The sequence below is a fragment of the Kogia breviceps genome, chromosome 3 (genome assembly GCF_026419965.1).
Source record: "Kogia breviceps isolate mKogBre1 chromosome 3, mKogBre1 haplotype 1, whole genome shotgun sequence".
Taxonomy (NCBI): domain Eukaryota; kingdom Metazoa; phylum Chordata; class Mammalia; order Artiodactyla; family Physeteridae; genus Kogia; species Kogia breviceps.
This window is the reverse complement of record NC_081312.1, coordinates 31,978,770-31,993,686: the sequence shown is the minus strand read 5'-3', so window position 1 is coordinate 31,993,686 and position 14,917 is coordinate 31,978,770. Positions and strand designations below refer to the sequence as shown.

At 40.8% G+C, this 14,917-nt stretch overlaps 1 protein-coding gene across 2 annotated transcripts in view; it reads right to left on the bottom strand.

The window, feature by feature from the left end:
- SLC8A3 (solute carrier family 8 member A3) overlaps window positions 1-14,917 on the bottom strand; it is a 199,266-nt gene that overhangs the window by 162,150 nt on the left and 22,199 nt on the right. Inside the window, exon 1 of one of the 2 annotated variants that reach the window (XM_067028278.1) lies at window positions 9,396-9,896. The exons of the other annotated variant lie outside the window; for it this stretch is intronic. The gene's annotated coding sequence lies outside the window, so the exon portion shown is untranslated. Of the gene's footprint in view, window positions 1-9,395; window positions 9,897-14,917 lie in introns of those variants that run through there. 2 annotated transcript variants of the gene reach the window in all.

Genomic DNA, 14,917 nt, shown 5'->3' with positions numbered 1-14,917 from the left:
GTTATTATCCTCTTAATTCTTCTGTCCTATTGTCTCTCTTCTCTTCTTTCAGAAGTCCAATTACAGGTGTGTTAAACTTTTTCAGTATGCCCCATATTTCTCCTATACTCTTTTCTGTTCTTTTTTATCTCTATGTTTTAGTCTAGATATTTTATACTGATTTATCTTTCAATTAAATTTCCATTTTTTATAGATTCCATCTTATTATCTATTAATCACAGCTATTTTAAAGTCTTTGTATGATATCTCCAACACCTAGATTTCTTCTAAGTCTATTTCTAGATTTTGTTCCTCTCTCTCTCTCTCTCTGTACATATATAGAGAGAATGAGATATCTATATGTATATGTATATATAGATATACACATAGATATATATAGACATATTTATCAGTTTTTCTTGTCTCCTGGTATGCCTGGTATTTTTTTTTTTTTTTTTTTTTTTTTTTTTTTTTTTGCGGTATGCGGGCCTCTCACTGTTGTGGCCTCTCCCGTTGCGGAGCACAGGCTCCGGACGCGCAGGCCTAGCGGCCATGGCTCACGGGCTTAGTTGCTCCGTGGCATGTGGGATCTTCCCGGACCAGGGCACGAACCCGTGTCTCCTACATCGGCAGGCGGATTCTCAACCACTGCGCCACCAGGGAAGCCCATGCCTGGTATTTTTTGACCGAAAGCTAACATTATGTGTGAAAAATTATAGAGTTAAGGTGAGTCTCTGGATTATGTTAGTTTTTTGAGAGAGGTATCGCTTTATTTGAGGGTGTGTGGGGGCTGTGGGTAGGCTGTTAGGATCAGGATGAATCATCTCAATCCAGTTTGTATTTGAGTTTAGTTGAGGCTGAGTTCCATACTGCATGAGGATTGGTCTATTTCTGGTCACTTTTATTGCTCAAGGGTCACTTCCATGGTGAGCCAGGGACTTGGAAGTTTTTGTCTCCACATGGGTTAGACTGCTCAGAATTCTCCTTCATCTCTCAGTCTTGTAGTTGTCACATTCTGTTTAGCTTTTCAGTAGACCAGCTTTGTGGTTATGCAGCGCTTCATGAAGAAAAGCACTAAAGAATTTTAGCTCTCTTCTCGGTGTCTCCCTTCCCTCATGTTTTTTTGACTCTTCAGGGCCTTAACGCCTTAGTAGCTCTCTACGATCTTCAACTCATAGCTAGAAGTGGAAATCACTTTTTTTTTTTTAGCGGTATGCGGGCCTCTCACTGTTGTGGCCTCTCCCGTTGCGGAGCACAGGCTCCGGATGCGCAGGCTCAGCAGCCACGGCTCACGGGCCCAGCCGCTCCACGGCGTGTGGGATACTCCCGGACCAGGGCACGAACCCGTGTCCCCTGCATCGGCAGGCGGACTCTCAACCACTGCGCCACCAGGGAAGCCCCACATTTTTTTAATACAAAAGAAATGTATGCTGGCTCTATCAAATCAAATAATACAAATATATATAAGGAAGAGTTTAATAATTCCCCTTCCCCAATATGTCTCCTTTATTGAAGTAACTAATGTTAAAGTCTAATGAGTATCCTTCCATTTCTTTATGCTCATATATGTAAATGTAGAGATTGTTGAAGACGATTAGTTTGGGTTCATTTTAAAAAATGGGATCACACATACACGTGATGTTGTAATTTGCAACAAATTTTTATCAATGTATAAAAATGTATTTAAAAATAACTGCCTAATATTCCACATATAATGTCATATTTATTAAATCATTCCCGTTGAAGGACATTCAGATTGTTTCTTTCTTTTTCCAACCACATAAATACTGCAGGTTATTACTACTTTCTCGATTCTTGCCAATCTAATAGGTGAAAAATGGTATTTCAATGTACCCCAAAATATTTAAAGAATTTTAAAAATGTTTATTGAGTATTTGCATATACTCCTTTGAAAATTGTTGCATATACTCCTTTGAAAATTCTTGTTTATATCCTTTGCCCATTTTCCATTTCTAATGTTATCGATTTGTAGGAGTTTTCAATATAATTCATGATAGGAACCCCTCATTTGCCACGTGTGTTGTAAATACTTTTCCAAAGTCTATTTGCCTTTTAAGATGTTACTTATGGTATCTTTTCTCATGTAAACATTTTATATGCATAAAACGCCCATTTTTTCATTATGACTTCTGGATTCTGTGTTTTTCTTACAGGCTTTCTCACTTCAAGCTTATAAAAATGTTTTCCTAAAATTGATTTCCTAAATTTTTATATTTTATATTTATATATATAATTTATCTAATTTTTTTTGTATGTAGTATGATGCATGGGGTCAACTTGTTTTCCTTCAGATGCTAACTTCATCAACATAATTTACTAAATACACTACCCTTTCCCACTTGGTCAAAAACTAAGACTCATATTCTACTTGAACCAATTTTGGATTCTGTTTCATTGATCTATTTGTCTATTATTGTGCCAAGCCCATAGCCAAGGCTTTCATCTTTCTGTAAAAATTTACTTGACTATTCTCAGCTATTCCTCCATTGACCTTTAAAATCATCATATCCAGTGTAAAAAATATCAAACTAGGATTCTGGTTGAAATTTCATTAAATATATAAATTCCTTTGGGAAGGGTAGATATTGTTATGACATTATCTCATTCTATCTTAGGAAGTTGTCACTCCATTTAGATATCTTTTTATACATTTTAATAAGAGTTTTATCGTTCTACTTATTTAGGTCTTTTGCCTTTCTTGTGAACTTTATTTCTAGGTATTTTATAGTTTGAGGTTTTATTATAAATGGGATTTCTTCCCCCAGAAATTTAAATTTCTGTTTATTAAAACTATTAACTTTTGTATTTTAATTTTGTATCCAGTCACTTTATTCAATTATTTTAAAAACAATAACATTTATGGAGAACTAACAATGGGTTACACATTGCTTCAAGCATTTTAATGCGTTAACTCATTTAATCCTCATAATATCTCTATAAGGTAGATACTATTATATCAGTTCTATAGATGAGGAAACTGAGACATAAAGTAGAATTTCTTAGTCTTTCTTGGAAAACAATCTTCTAATCTGAAAATGAAAATTCTACTATTTAGCCATATTTCTGATAATTTTTTGATCTTATTGTATTGGCTAAAACTTGAAAAACAATGTTGAATAACAGGAGAAATAATACACATTTTTGTCTTTTTTTCTTATTTTAATAGAACTATTATAAATAGAAATTATAGGTAAACCCAAATGTACCCTGGTAATTTGATAAGGAACTATATGTTTTCAAATAATGATATAATAATAATAACAATTATTATTATTATTAGGGAGCAAAGAAAAAATAAAGAGATTTATATGTGCAAGTATCTTCCATTTGTGAAAGTATCTTCCATCCTTAAAGAAATTCTTGCTCGGGCTTCCCTGGTGGCGCAGTGGTTGAGAGTCCGCCTGCTGATGCAGGGGACATGGGTTCGTGCCCTGGTCCGGGAGGATCTCACATGCCGCGGAGCGGCTGGGCCCGTGAGCCATGGCCGCTGAGCCTGCGCGTCTGGAGCCTGTGCTCCGCAACGGGAGAGGCCACAACAGTGAGAGGCCCACGTACTGCAAAAAAAAAAAAAAAAAAGAAAAGAAAGAAATCTTTGCTCAATCCCACAGCCCTGTTAAGATTTCTTCCCTCTGTAAGTAATAGAGTGCCCAACCAAGAGCGGTTTAAACCATAAGAAGAAGTCGAAAGGAAAGTGATTTCAGGGTAATTCAGCAGCTCAGTAATGTCATCAAGGATGCAAGACCTTTCTGTAATTTCTACTTAACTGTGATAGGGAAGAAAAATCTGACTCCATACTGGGTCTGTTTCTTTTACTTTAACCTTTGTATTCTATTGCTTTTGCTACAAGTTAAGAATGTTGCCGAGAGTCTGAAATATACAAGATAGCCCATTCTCAAGTCTCTGACCTCTGAAGGTACATCACTTTCCCATATATATAGAGAGAAAAATTTGCAGAACAGAAAATAACATTTGTCTTGTTGGAGGTTTATGGGAATATTGTTACCCAACCTATGTGGAGGGCTGCAAGAACAAAGGATTTGGACATCAAGAAGTTTGCAACAACCAACCACACCCCATCCCTTTTTCATATAACAAAAGCCTGAATTCTAACTTGTGTAAAATGGTTCTTTGGTTTTGGGGGTTTTGGGGTTTTTTTTTGTGTGTGTGTGGTACGTTGGCCTCTCAGTGCTGTGGTCTCTCCCGTTGCGGAGCACAGGCTCCGGACGCGCAGGCTCAGCGGCCACGGCTCATGGGCCCAGCCGCTCTGCGGCACGTAGGATCTTCCCAGACCGGGGCACGAACCCGCGTCCCCTACATCGGCAGGCAGGCTCTCAACCACTGCCCCACCAGGGAAGCCCTAAAATGGTTCTTTGGGACACTAGTGCACCGTCTTCTTGGTCTGCTGGTTTTCCAAATAAAATTGCTATATTTTGACCCAACACCTCATCTCTCCATTTGTTGGCCTGTCCTGCAGTGAGTAGTACGAGCTTGGTCTTGGTAACAAATTTTGGCAAAGGCAGCCAGCAGCCTTGCTGCTAGTGGCCAGCTCGCTGGCCTGGTTGAGGAATTTTCGGGTAAGGCCCTAGCAGCTGCTGGGAGCACTTGTCCTCAGGATCTTCCCTTCAAAATTCCCTGAAGTGGCACCAGCTGCCCCAGTGCTTGGCTGTTGGGAGCAAGGAATCGAAATCTGGGCGCTGACTGACTCAATACAGTAGGGCAAGTTGCTTTGGTGTATAGAGCCAGAAATTTTATTCCTTTCCATTTGGGTTTTTTTCCTCCAGAATAAACCAGTTTATTTTGTATTTGAGTGGGTACCGTGTTGGAGAGAGGAAATAGTTGCTGAACTTTTTTACCCGATCTGTGAACTAGTTCGTTTGTTTCTCTGAATGCTAGCATTTGTGTGTGCCATTTGTGTTTTGTCTTGTTTTGCTGTCTTTAAAAACTGCAGAATGTTTCAACTATCCCTAAAGAAAGTCCTCCGGGGTGCATTTTGGATAAGTGGTCTGATTATAGCTATGAACCCATGATTAAGAGAAAGATAATATTTTATTGTAGCAATGTGGTGGCCACAGTACCTGTTAGGATCTCCACAAAGGGTTTATGCAGGGTTATCTTGGGACCCTGAGTACCATGTACTATCACCCTTGCTTTGTTAATTACATCGTTGTTTGCAGTCTCCTGTGTCATTGGTCTAGCCAGGAAGTCACATTGCATGGAGGTTGAATTGATGGTTCTTGTGATGTGTAAAACCACAAGACCAAACTTGAGGGTTTGTTCTTTGGGTTTTTCACTTCAATTTGTTTTGGTACCATTTCTCCATTTACCGCCAAATCAGTTTTGTGCTATTTAAAACTTTTACTGATGTCAAATGGAGGAAAGGAACAGAAAACACACACACACACACACACCACTGTCTGTTCTTGTCTGAGAGTGGGACACTTCCAGGGAGAAGGAAAAGGTTGCACTTGGTTTCTAAAATCACCAAAAGCCCCAGCCCAGAATTCAGCTGGGTTGGTTGATGCCAGGGTAAAATGGTTAGAGAGGATCAGTTGCTAGTTACGGTTTTACAATAAAACGCTGAGGAATGGTGGTCTTCAAATGGCTCTATATAATCCTACCATTAGAGCTATTCTTTGAAAAAGTGGGGAAGAATGATAAAATCCCCTTTGTGCAAGCATTTGTGCTATAACATCAGGGAAAATAAGAAAAGCAAGGGAACAAGAGTGACAATATATTGCTTCAAACCTTAACTTCTCTGGCTGAGCTGGCTGCCCCAGCCACTCAGCCACTATGCTAATGTATCCACCCCTTCCACCACTTCCTGCTTCTATTCAGCCCACCCTACTCCCAATGCTGGGGCTCGGGTAGTGATGGGACTGGCTCCCCTTCCTTATACAGATCAATTGGAAAATACTGTGTTAGTTCCTGGGGCACAGGGTCCTGGTTTGGCATTGCCATCTAAGACCTGACAGGACACCCCGTTCAGACCAGAAGCCACTCCCTTTGCAGGGCAATTTCCCCTATGCCACTATTCCATGGTGGCCTACATGCAAACAGCCAGCAGGTAACGAAATTCAGCAAAAACCAAATGAAGACCCCTCTGAATTTTTGGAAAGGATTTATCAGGTCTACAGCAGATCCCAAGCCCCCTGAAAATGCTGCAATGGTAAATATGAGAAAATTGCAAAAATTAGATGGTGCATTTGGAACAAACCCTTCTCAATCGGTAGATGTTGCTTTTAAAGTGTTCAACAATGGGGAACGATGACAGAAGATGCAAAATGGAATGCCACTCTTCTGTCATGGCATTGGATTCCCAGAGTAACCCAAAGAGAGGTAAGCCACCATTAAGGGAGGAAAAATGAGCTACTGTAAGGAGGAGGGGCTTTGGAAAGAAGATTGCCCTAGGCTAAAACATGAGAAGGAAAACAATAAAAGAAAGATGAGAGCCTCTCATATGGTAGACAGAGAGCAACATTCTGATGATAAATGAAGAGGCCCAGAGGCTCCCTAGGGCTTGAGGCACCCAATTCCAATTTCACCACAGGAGCTCCTCAACAGTGGGGAATAAGCTGATTGACTTTCTGATAGATACGGGGACAACATACTCTGTGGTAAACACCGAGGTGGCACAGAAAACATCTCAGTCCATCCCAGTCACGGAAGTCTCTGGAGAAGTACAAAATCGTTTGTTCTTCCAACCTCTAGAATGCCAACTAGGGGACCTCACCCTGAAACATAGTTTCTTACATATGCCAGAGTGTCCAATCCCTCTTCTGGGTGGATATCTCCCTTGTAAAGTTAAATGCTCAGGTAACTTTTTTTTGTTGTCAGAACAGCTTAACATCAGAGTCCCACCAGAACACACTTTAAACCTACAGATGATGCTCATAGAAACCGCAGATAAGGAGACAGAGCTCTTCCCGCATGGAGGTCTATGGAAAGGTAAGACCAAAAGCGTGGGCAGACAGCACCCCGGGGAAGGCCAAAAATGCATGAGCAATACGGATCCCATTAAAAAGGGATGATGGGACACCTAATCTAAAACAATATCCTCTGAGGCAAAACGAAATTCAGCCAATTCTCAAAAAGTTTTTGAAAACAGGACTGATTAAACCCTGCAGGTCCCCATATAAAACCCCATATTCTCCTGGTCAAAAAGTCAAACTCAGCAGAGGATCACTTTGTCCAAGATTTGAGGGCTATTAATGAAGCAGTCCAAGATTTGCACCCTTTGTATGCTCTGCTCACAACTATTCTGGGAGAATACAGCTGTTTCTCAATTTTTGGACTTAAAAGATACTTTTTTTCTGCATTCCTATTTACAGAAGAATCACAGCAGCTAGTTGCTTTTGAATGGCAGGACCCAGAAACACAGGTGGTCCAACACCATTGTTGGACAGTCCTGCCTAGAGGATTTAAAAATTCCCCTAACTTGTTTGGGGAAATGTTGGCTAGGGACCTTAGAAACTTAATATTGGGTGAAGGACTTTTACTCAATTTGTGGACAATTCGTTAGGGCGATTATCAAGCCATGATAGGATCACTTCTCCAACAGACTGACTTGTCAGAATACAAGCCATTGTATTCAGAAAGGGACAGAGAAAGGGTCAAAGAGTAGGGTTTCACTCTTGATCGCGTGGCTGGAAATGTAGCGCACAAGGAATTGTTTTGATCCCTGAGGTGTTCGTGGACACTGTGCTGCAGCACATTCATAATAGAACTCATTATGGGAGAGATGCTACCTTAAATGGATTCAAAAGTATATTATGGGGCCTAACCTACAAAAGACCATCCAGCGAGTCACTCAGAACTGCTTAATTTGTGCTAAATATAACCCAAAGACTGCTGTTAGACCTCTCCAGATAGGGCCTCAACACAGAGGAACCTGCCCCACCAAGAACTGGCAAATAGACTTCACTCAAATTCCTCGAGCTGCAGGAAATTTCAGATACCTGATAGTGCCTGTGGACACTTTTTCAGGATGGGTAGAAGCATATCCCACCCAGACAGAAAAAAAGCCTCTAAAATGGTTAAAGCCCTCCTTAAGGAAATTATTCTCCAATTTGGATGGTCTAGCACCCTTCAAAGTGATAACAGGCCTGCTTTTGTCTCTAGCATAATCCAAGAAGTGTCTAAAACACTGCACTTTAATTTGAAATGTCTTCATCCTGGAGACCACAATCACAGGAGAAACCAAAAAAATGAATCATACATTAAAAAGGAGCATTGCTAAAATATGTCAAGAGACTAATTTAACTTGAGATAAGGTCTTGCCAGTTGCCCTGCTATGGATTAGTGTGGCTCCTAGAAGCAAGCTTAAATTAAACCCTTTTGAAATATTGTATGGTAGGACATTCCAGGTGTCTGTCTGGGCAGGAGAATCTGTAGATGTCTTAAAGGACTTGACAGTCACCAACTATGTTAACACTTTATCACTATACTAACTTCCATTCATGAGTCTGCTTCCAATAGGTCTGCCTTCCCAAATGAGGAAGTCCTGCACCCCTTCCTGCGTGGGGATTGAGTCTTCCCCAAAACCCAGAGAGAACAAGGACCTGAACATCAATTTGCCACTAAGTGGAGAGGACCATACGGGTACTGTTGAACACTGACTCCTCTTTAAATTAGTGGGGGGGCTTCCCTGGTGGCACAGTGGTTGGGAGTCCGCCTGCCGATGCAGGGGACGTGGGTTCGTGCCCCGGTCCGGGAAGATCCCACATGCCGCGGAGCGGCTGGGCCCGTGAGCCGTGGCCGCTGAGCCTGCGCGTCCGGAGCCTGGGCTCCGCGACGGGAGAGGCCACAACAGTGAGAGGCCCGCGTACCGAAAAAAAAAAAAAAAAAAAAAAATTAGTGGGGATAAGGCCATGGATTCACCACACCTGAGTATTACTCACTTTTCCAGAAACTGGATGGAATGAAGAAAATGAGACTGGGTCTTATGAGCCGTTAGAAGGGCTTAAGATACTATTTTGAACCAAGCTTCCTATCAGATAAGTAATGATGACGTTTTGCTCTGCTCTTTTGTTTCCTTACACCGGTAACTGCTTCTTGTTGGAAAGGACCAAAGAGGGGAAATGACTCTACCCCTTCTACTAAATGTTTGGCAGGATCTAAAGATAACACAGAGCACAGCATGCTGGATATCCTTATTCCAAGTGCTGGAATGTATGTATATGTTCAAGTATTGTGACAGGGCCATAAACAGGGGAATCGTGTATGCCCAACCAGGGACTCAGGAATCCTTCCAGTCCCAAGTTGATCCAATTCCATCCCACGATCACCCCCTCACTGCCCCCGTTCAGCAGGAAGTAGCCAGGGCAGTCATCACCCTTTTCCCACAAGCTTGTCCAATGGACATTTACAGTGGGAAATTGTAATAGGGAAGAACAAACCTGACTCCATATTGGGTCTGTTTCTCTCAGCAAATAAACTAGAGTGCATTTTTATGAAGCTTCAGATGAACATAAGTGGTATGAAGAAAACTCAGGCCAGGTGAAAGGTTAGAGAGGGGCTGTGGTGAGGATAGTTTGGTGGCAATTTAGATTGAATGCTCAGAGAAGGTCTCTCAGGAAAGGTCACGTTTGAGCAGCAGCTGCAGTGAAGTGAAGGAGTGAGGCATGTGCAGATTTGGGGGCAGATGACCAGTGCTGTGTTTGAGGAGTAGGCAGCATCCACTAGAGCCTAGTGAATGATGGGGGCTGGGGGCGGGGGCAGCAGGAGACAACGAGAGACTTGCAGCTCTGGCTGCTGCTGAAGTCAGACAGCCTGAAATCTCTGAGGTTTTTAGCTTGATTTCCTCATCCCTAAATTCTTTCTACGTAAGATATCATATCATTCTTCCTCTTGGTGGACGTAGTCCTCTTCCTAATGGAAGGCTGCTTCCCATCTGCATGGCTTGGTTGTCCATCTGCAAGGTACTTTGTCTATTGTATGTCTATATGCTACAGTTTAGAAGTCAACAGAGCTAAAAATAACAAAGTCTCGCTGGAACACAGTGATGAATCTGCTAAATTCTGCAGAGAGCCAGAGGCAACAGGGAACCAGACAGCACAAGCTCCAAGCACCCTGGGCAGTCTCTTCCCTGAGAAATCATCGCAAAACTTCTGGTCTTGATCTATTGATGAGTCTCCCTTTCACCAGTGAGAAATGCACTTCTTGATGAAAAGAAAACAGCTCTTGAAAGGTTTGCTTCTTCCCGAGGTGGTGAACAGCACCAGCTGTTGTAACAGTATCTTACTCTGTGATGCTGATTTTAAAGAGAGAAAAAAAGAAAACAATAATATTTACCTAATTATGAAGCAATGCATATTTATTGTTGGGAAATTAGACATGCAGAGAAGTATAAAGAAAAATCATCCAAATGTCACCACCTGGACGTAAGTATTATAACATATGTAATTTCATACAATTATACAGTTAATATGTATTTGAATATAACTGAGCATTTGGTAGCTACAATTTTGTATCTTAATTTTAAATTAAGCATTATTTAGTAATCAGCTTTCCATTGATACTGCCTTTTAATTCCACAAACTGGGCTCTAGGCTCTAGCAATACCAAGGGAACTAGTGCAGGGAGAGGTTGAGGTTGGTGAAAGCCAAGATTATGTCCCATGTGGTTGTTTTCTGAGGTAAACATCATTGTGCTACAACATTGTCAACTCTTTGACTCTCCTCTACAATTCACAAGTGTGTACTATACAAAGAGAAGAGAGGAGATTCAGAGACCTGGGGACTGGTTTTTATTTGGCCAATTTTTTTTTTTTTTTTCGGTACGCGGGCCTCTCACTGTTGCGGCCTCTCCCGTTGCGGAGCACAGGCTCCGGACGCGCAGGCTCAGCGGCCATGGCTCACGGGCCCAGCCGCTCCGCGGCATGTGGGATCTTCCCGGACCGGGGCACGAAACCGTGTCCCCTGCATCGGCAGGTGGATTCTCAACCACTGCGCCACCAGGGAAGCCCCTAGCCAATTATTTTATTTAGTGTGTAGCTGTCAATAAGACTCATTTCAATGCACAGTACACTGCTAAGGAACATACACATACACACCCACACAAATGGCATTATATATTTTTTTGACTGCCCCTACCATGGCACACACATCCTGACCTTTACCCTAAAAAGGGGGCCTTTCTAACCGGGGAAATTGGCTTATTCTTAGTCTTAAGAGATAAGGGGCGCTGTCTTCGGCAGAGATACTATCAGAGATTAACTGCTCTCTGCCTGACTTGGAAATAACAGTTGCCTCCTTATTTTTGGCCCAGGTGAGCATCTTAGTGGTATGTATAATGAGTTCAGCCTACGGAAGACTTTTTTAAATTGAAGTATAGTTGATTTACAATATTGTGTTAGTTTCAGGTATATAGCAAAGTGATTCAGTTATACATACGTATATTTTTTCAGATTCTTTTCCATTATAGGTTATTACAAGACATTGAATATAGTTCCCTGTGCTATACAATAACCCCTTGCTGTTTACCTATTTTGTATATAGTGGTGTGTATCTGTTAATCCCATACTCCCAATTCAGCCTCTGGAAGATTTTAGCTGGCTTTTGTCTTCCTACAATTTTGGTGTCTTTGTTATTTTTTTTATTCTGATTGTGGCCAAGGCTAAAAGCAGGAGCCAAACATAAACCAAACCCACTTCTTGACCAGCTCTAATCATAGCATATAGGTAACTTTATTGTCCTTTCTTTTCAGAGCACAGAGGATCCCATGACACACTACATCACATGAGCAGCAGCCACAATTAGCTCATTTCCCCTTTCTTCAGCCTTGGCCACAATGAGAGTGAAAGATCAAAAAACACACTGAAGAGGTAGGAATAGAAAGGCTGAATAAGCATGAAATCGTGACTGGTCTAAGCCAATCAGGGGAATTTTAAACCCCTTTGCCAGATACTCATTTTTCAGCCTGTGTTGCAGTCAGAGATGGCTGTGTGATCCAGTTCCCATCATGGGCATAGGAGAAAATCTGGAAAATATTTCCTTCTTGATGAACAGAAAAAGTGTTTTTCCTTTGCCCTCTTTTCTCATCTTTGAATGTCGTGTGAAGACCTAATGCCTGGAGCTTCGGTAGCCACCTTGTGATGGTGAGGTGACAAGCGTGAGGCAGCGTGCTCAGGATGCTGAAACTCAAGGATGAAACGTGGCTGGATCCCTGATGACATGTTTGAGTTGCCAGTCAACTCTGGAACTGCCCACTTTGGGAATTTTTCTTAAGAAACAAGAAAATGTCTTATGGTTTAAGACACTTTTCTTGCAAGTGAACCTATCCTAATTGACACAAAGAATGGTCAAAGAGTGAGAGGTTAAGCTTTTCTGAAGGGCACCTTTAATATTGTAGTAACTGCAAACTACAAACCAACAAATTCAATTTCAATTTCAGGAGTTGACCAGCTGCTTGAACAGGATGCATTTGTCTTTTAACTGGTGGAAGCTGATCTTTACAAAAGATGGGTAGATTTAGATCAGCCAGTGGGCAAAAAGGAACCAACCAGAATCTATATCCCACAATACTCTGAGTACAGGTATGTAGCATATTCTTTAAACATGCTCTCTGTTAAGTCTAAAACATGTTGTCATTAGTACGTATGTTTTGACAACACCTAACAGAGAAAAGTTAACCTATATAGTATAAGAAAAGGGAGTTAAGTGTCATGAATAGAGAGCTCTGTAAGGCACTAAGGAAGAGAGTTTAGCTGGCACGTGCATCCATCTCAGAGCAGATGGTACTAATTATGTGTTTTCAGAACAAAAGGGAAATTAGAAATACCTCTTGATTTCAGCTACCTTATAACTAAGGTAACATTTTAATTTCCATCAATTTTTAGTGAGTGATTATTTGTTTTGCAAATCATTACTGACAGCTTTAAATGGTCATCTTCCTCACAGTATCTAAAATGTTGTTGGATCTATTTAAAAACTGAATTATGGAATCTCTTCAGGAACATACTATTAAGGAAAGTTCCTTAACTTTGAAGTCAGACCAACAAGTATTAAAATTTCCTGCTATTAATTAGCCGTGACCTTGGACATATTACTTTATGTCTTTGAGCCTCATTTCTTAACAGAGGATAATAATGCCCATCACAAAAGACTACTGGGTGGTTTAAGTAAAGAATGTAAACTATTGGACACATAGTAGATATTGATAAGTAATAACTTCTGTGTCAATTAAGGTCTAACAGGAAATAGATAGAATATTCAAATTAGGATATTTTAAGGTTTTTTTCCTTAAAAATGGATTATTTCCAAAGGTGGGCAGGACTTAGGGGAACCACCTCTAAGAAGGAATCCAAGGGTAAACAAATAAATCCGCTCTCCAAATTTAATTTACATGAGTGTTTATCACAACATTGTTGTCTTGAGTACCATCAGGAAATAATCCAGATGTCCAAGTACAGGAAATTATTACATCCACAGAACTGAATACCAAAAAGCCACTAAATATAATATTGTAAAAGTAAATGTATTTACATCAAATATTTTAGTAATGTAGTACTAAATGAAAAAAGCAGATTTTAAGATATTATGGAGAGTAGAATCTATTTTGCTAAAATTATATGTATAATCTAAATTTATATCTAGATATAATTATTTAAAGCCAGACCCTTAAGATTCTTCTGGGATCTTTTATAAATTGCCCGCTTTTTTCAGTCCTAAAAGAGGTAGAGAGTTAATTTCAGCTTTTGGGGGGTGGGAGTCACCTTTAACCTGATTCAGATGATTTATATTGAGTGGCCAGAATTCTGTTTGGTAATAAGCCTTCTCAGGTATGTTTGAATCAGAGCTGTCTCTGAGACTGTAACTTCTTTGGGGTAGGGTTCAAAGTAAAGGTGGAAAAAATGCTCTTGCTTGCCTGTGAATTTAGAGAGCGCTGACTTGCCAAGTGTTGCTTGTTGTTTTTTGGTTAATGATGTGCAGGATATCTGAAGCTGGGAAACTGAAAACTGCATGAAGGATGTGAAGCAGTATATTCCCTTTAGAACAGAGACTATAAAAAGTAATTGGACTGGCCATGGTTTAGCTCTACATGGGCTGGATGATTGAAGTCCATGTGTGGAATTACTTAGGACAGAATAACCCAGAAAGCACAGTTGCTGGACTGTTGTGGTCTGAGCTCATTGTCTGGCTACAGCCATACCTCTGAGGGTGAAGAGGTGGAGTTTCATCTACAACAGGGGATGCAAACTGAAGTGCTTACACTGTGACAGGTAGTAATGATACTCATAGGGAACACTTATACACGCTAAAGAACATTCTAAGGTTTTTACTTGAATTATTACCCTAAATCCTCAAAAGGCCTGTGAAGAAGATACTCTTATTAGTCCAATTTTACAAACTGAAGAAACCTATGCACAGAGAGGTTAAGTAACTTGTCCAAAGTTATAGAGCCAGTAAGTAGCAGAGATGGGATTTGAACTCCAGTCTGGCAGCAGAGCCTGATTCTTAACGATTATGGTCTGCTACCTCTGTAGTAAGCCTAATGTCCTTGAGTGAAGCTGGCAGGATGTAAAGAAAAGGGAGAAGGGGGAGTTGGGCAAACTAGAGATGAATGTCCTGACTAAAGAAACAGCTATTAGCAAGCAACTGCTGCTGTGGAGGAATATAAGCCCAGTGTTTCCAGATCATCTGAGTTTTCAAGAGAAAACAGAAATCTGGATTTTTATGTGAAATTCCTAATTTAAAAATACACTGCTGACCAAAGCACACACATACATGCACACACACACATATATGCACACACACACACACACTACCATGGATGACTAATTTCTGAACCCTATATTAAAAAGAATGGACATTTTGGGACTTCCCTGGCGGTCCAGTGGTTAAGACTCCAGGCTTCCACTGCAGAGGGCTCAGGTTCGATCCCTGGTCAGGGAACTAAGATCCTGCATGCTGCCTGATAC